The following is a 5,611-nucleotide window of genomic DNA, read 5'->3' on the forward strand; positions in this document are numbered from 1 at the left end:
AGATATTTGTGCTCTGTTTGGCTTTATAGGCAGCCCATATGGCCTGAGATCGTGGAGAAAAGCAGGTAGATCATAAAAAGAGGAGGAGTTAAAAGGCAAGGTCCTGGTCTATTGAGATTCCCCTGCAGGAACTCAAGGAGAACTTGTAAATCAGGTTAAGCAGAACTTATTATTCAAAATCAATATCCAGAGTCCTCTGAAAGTCCACATCCATACACAAATTAGTCACAGAAATTTTTATGAGAGGTAACACCACAGTTTCTCTGAATTTAGGGTAGCAAGAAATGGCCACCCATAATTCAGCTCCACTTCAGAATTAATTGACACAAGTTTGTTTCTTTTTCCCCAGAGCTAATGAGATGTGATCTGTGTAAACTGTCTGTCCCTGCACTGCCCATTGACGTTCAGTAAGCAAACAGACATTTGCCTAGAGACGTGGCAAGGCTGAAACAGCATTTCTGTGTAAGAAGAGTTTCAATGGAGTCTACAAGTTGCAGGAAGAGTCAGATGAGCTTGAAAACTGGCTGTGAGCCATGTATATTCAACACATAGCACAGACAAACATTACAATTCAAATTCTAGTAGAGTCAAACCCTTAACTCCCTGTGAGAGCTGAGAGTGACCGGACTCAGTGCATTATATGATGAGTGTCTGCAGAGAAGCAGGAGCAGAGGTGCACGATGCTGTAGACATTCAACAGCAAGACAGAAACACGAGTACAGGCAGGGAGAGCTACAGGCTCTTGGCTCTGCTTGTTGAGGGACTACAAAGAACCATCCAATGCCCCATCAGAAAGGCTTTCCCTATTAGTCCCATTACCAACCCTTTTTTTTCTTTCAAAAAGTAACAGAAATCCTGTTAGGAACTGAAAGAGATTTAAGATTTGATAATTTCTTGCCAATCTGGCAATGTTGTACTTCATACCGTTGTAGCACATAAAAGTTGGCAGCAAAAACCTGAACTACAAAAGGTAAAGCTGAAGTAAATGTGTAATAAAGCTTGTGGGGTTTTGTGTGCCATTCTCACCTGGCCTTCACTCATCCCATGTAGAGTTAGGTGCCCCAAATCATACAACACTTTCAAAGATTTGTCAAATCTAATTTCTTCCCAGCAACCTGCCCACTACAGCTAACAGGAGAGCATTCGGCAAATTTAATGTTTGCATGGTTAGAAATCATCTTGCAATTTCATCATATATATTTGTGGTCAAGTACCTTTAGTAAAATAACTCAATCATTCCCTAACAATATCTACACCATTATCTATACCCAGCTGTAATGCACACGTGCAACTCCAGACCTGCATTCCCTGTGAAATGCCTGCATTCTCAGTGATGATCTGTTGAGGACTCCTACTGGGATGGCAGAGAGCATTCTGGACAATGCAATTGTATGAAATTTACATTAATGTAAGCTTCCTAAGGGATTATTTAGAATAGGGATTAAGGAGCTTTAGGAATTTAAAACTTCCTTCAGATTTCTTTATCCTCTCACCTCACCTCACAGTGGGGAGAACCCAGTGACTCCAAGTGGTTCAGCCTCACAGGGGTGATGATTTTGAACAGTGTTCTTTGGGAGGAGGTCTGCTTGTGTTTACCAGCATATTAGTCTGCAAGAATTAGGAAGAAAGTTTGCAATGTGTGGAAAACAGCCCTTATGCTCTAGCCAGTGGGAGGTGTAACTGCTGCTCTGCCTTCCAAGTGGGCTGAGCCAGCCTCTTACTAGGACTCCTCAGGCAAGGCACATATTTGTGAGATTACATCTTCCAAAAGCAGTAACACAGGTACTGCTTTGCGTTTAATCATTCACCCTGCACTGTTCTTCCTGTCTGCCATTCCAGCTCCCCAGAGATTAAAAATTCTCCGTCAGCTGCCTCCCTGATCCAATCAGTCCCCAGTTCAGGAACCTGGGATAGTTCTGTGCCATCCACCCGCCTGATTTACAGGCTTTAAATATAGCTCCTATATTTGGCAGGCTTTTTTTTTTTTCTATGAGTACTAGATATTTGCATTCTCTAAAAGCATTTCCAGCTCTAATGGGAAAGGAATGAGTTGTGAACCTCAAATGAACTCTACGTTTCTCTCTTCATGTGGAGATACAATTATTAGAATTTAAACCATGCAGACATCTGCCCTTATTGACATTCAAGGGGGTTGTAGACTCAGGCTCTGTGTGGATTGACCTTTGCAGACATGATAGAAGACATATAACTTCACAATTAAGTACTCAGAACCAAAATGGCTTAAGAGAGGAATTACACACTCGCTTCCAGGAAGCCTCTGTTTCCTATAGGATCATATCTACAATTCTTTCCATCAGAGGTTTCATTTCCGGCCATTAGTTGGCATTGACCTCTTTTACTCTTGATGCATCTGCCTGTAACTGGACAAATGCCAATTCTCACAGAATTATAGTGTGGCTTATCTCATATTCAGGGTACACCTGGGCATAAAACTGGTACCTTCTGACAGAAGATCAAGATTCAGAGAGCAGGATATAGGCAATGTAACAGCCTGTCAGACCTAGGATCATCTTGCTTCAGACCACACTTGGTGCACCAACATTTTGGCACTGTGGCATGGACAGATACATAGAAAAGAAGCCATAGGAGTTAAGGGGTATCAATTTGTGTATTGGTATTAGGATATGTAATTGGGCTGTTAGCCCATACTGAAATATATTTCACTGTCACAGCTCTCTACAGCAAACAAAAATGTAATTAATGAAGGTATGCCATCTTGCACTGCTGTCACAGATCCTAGTCAAAACATGGATCCACCTGAAAATGAGCTACAGCACATCTAACCCAGCTCTTTGGGAAGAATTTCTCCCCAAACCAGACTCGGGCAGAAGGATAAGGACATACCCAGCTGCTTTTATTTTGGCAAACTTCGTGTTTCTACAATTTATGCAAATTCATGAGGTTTCACTAAGTGTCCTTTTGGTAAGTTCAGCACTTGCACAACTTAATCAAATTCTTAAGATTTCACTAAGTGATGCTATAGTGCAACCTAACTAGGAAGCCATTCTGTATAGTCAGACAAAATGAAGTGAATAAACATATAAACTTACTTTAACGGTGTATTAAACTGGCATAGCTTCTCATGGGGAATGAAGAAAGGCATATCTGAGAGAGAAAGAAACAAAAATAACATTGCAGAAAAGACTCAAGGCAACATTTATGTTTTTTTTTTCCAGGTGGTCTTGCAGCACTACTGTCAGCTATACAGAACTGGGAGTTAGATTTAAACACAGGGTGTTGAGAAGTGATGCTTTCTGCCACAACTCCCCTCAGCATATCCTTCTCTGGGTTGTGACAGATGGTATTTTGGATGAATATCACCAAAAAATTTTTGCACCTGCTCAAAGACTTACTCAGTGATTAAATACAGCATGTGTTGGGACAGGTTACTGTTTTCAGGGAAATAAGAACTGTAGGCAAGGCACTCCTCACATTGCCTTCTGAAAATGAGGGTGCCAGGAATGTGATTTTCCAGGTTTCAGCATGGTGTCTGAATGATTTCATATACTAGGCAGAAGTATAAAAATACCTGAAATAGCATCCTTGGCATTACAAGGACTGTAGAAAACTTGCTGAGTTAGCAATCTGTGGGTTTAATACAATCACATTGACAAAGGGATGTATCGTCTATTAGCATCTGTGATGGTCAAACCAGTATGAACAATGTAGAGCCATAGAAAATGCTCTAATTGCATTTTTTTAAAAATATATGTTTCAAAAATATACTTAGGCCAATTTTAAAATAATCACCTATGCTCCAGTGCTTCAGTGCTAGTTTCCACTGGCATAGAGGAGTGGGCAAAGTACCTTCAGGAACACTAACACTTTTCTATACAGGGGCCTGAAGTTAAAAAGGCACATGCTCAAAAGGCAGGCTGAAAGTCATCCAAGGAGCATTAATTTAGCCTCTTGCTTGTATGCACATTATAAATACAGTCTCTCTGCAGACTATCACACTTTTTTTCCTTTAATATCTGTCTGGTTTTCAGCTGGACGCCACCTCTTTGATTCTACTGGGAGTATTTACATGCTTAAATATGTGCTCAGCTTCTGCAAATCTGGACTAAGACAGGACTGGAGGCTGCTTCCATGAGTTTAGATGTTGGCTCATAACATTAGACTAGAACTGGGCACTTGGCTTTATGTCCTTTAAAGCTATTTAAATGACCAGTTAGGAAAATACACTTTTTCAAAGTACCTAGGAACAAAATTTGCCCCAGATCTGATATCCACACTCTTAAAAGTAGTTAGTGCTTATTTGCATCTTTAGGTATCTGAGTAGCTTTAAAAAAGCTCATCTTTAATGTTTCTTTAGAGTCTGGACTCTATATTAACTATTTGTGAAGTAAAGTTCAGTAATTACAGTGAAAATATGCAAAGGAAAAAGAAGAGAATATTTTAATACAAGAATAGAGAAATAGACCTGTATGGGAGGATCAAATGAGAGCTGGCACAGCCTAAAGAAGTATCAAGCAACATTTAAGCAGCATTATTTTAGGACATCAAAGATTATCTTTAGATGCTTAAGGTGTGGCTGGAAACATCTTAGTACTCACATTACAGTTTGGATGTGCTGGTGTGTGTTTTTATGGGCTAGTATTACTGAAGGAATGTGCTTTTCAGATTTTATTATATTCTTAGGAGTTGTTCACCCTCAGACAGTCAGCTGAAGCACCCTAGAAATAAAAACTGGAAGGTTTTTTTAAAAAGAAGTTTACTTTTCCTCAAGTAGCTTTTTTCTCTACTCTTCATTTTACTAAATTCACCAATGATTATACCCAAGACAGATTTATGTTTGGTTTTCAATCCTTTACTTCATCAATCTCACTTTTTGTTACCTCTTTAAAAGAAATGTTTCCATTTCTATAGAGCACTGTCAGTTTTTTCAAGCCAGATCTAAAGCTAACATTGGCTTGAAAGTGACAACTAATAAGTAGGCACCTCCATGGAAGACACACAGCACTGACGTTTCATGTAAAGATAATTCACTGGCTGACAGCTTTTTCCCCCTGTTTAAGTTGCTGCCTGTGCATTTATCAAGTGAGCTGGCACATGAAAACCTGTGGCCAGACAAGGCTCTGATCCTCGAGTGGGACACCCAGGTGATGTTTCTTCTCTTGCTCCCGGGAGCAGCCACAGAGAATTTCTATTCTCTGAAGTGCTTTTCCAGATTGCACAGGTACTCCCTTTAGCATTCCAGTTGTATTGTCTGCCATGTATCTGTCTGTACTGTGAGATCTGCTCCCCTCCTGTGCCTGCACAGTCATTTCTGTACACAACAGCTTTGTTCCTGACACTGGAGACTGTCAGCTCCTGTTCAGAACAGGCATTCAAACACACTCATGCCCCACTGTGAGACATCTCAAGCAATTCATTCTTCCTAGCTTATTACACAGCTTAACTTTTGGGGTCCAATTCTAATCAGACATCTTCCCCAATCCATGACAGGGAGTGGAAGGGATCCCTCTCCTGCCAACAGAGTTACAGTGTCCCTGTGACCCACTTGTTCCTTTAATTAGTTTCTCTTGGACTGTTTCTATCAAATGTACACTTATTACAAGTTTGGGATACATTGCAAGCCTGTGGAAAA

This window comes from Acanthisitta chloris, unplaced genomic scaffold, assembly GCF_000695815.1.
Source record: "Acanthisitta chloris isolate BGI_N310 unplaced genomic scaffold, ASM69581v1 scaffold6266, whole genome shotgun sequence".
Taxonomy (NCBI): domain Eukaryota; kingdom Metazoa; phylum Chordata; class Aves; order Passeriformes; family Acanthisittidae; genus Acanthisitta; species Acanthisitta chloris.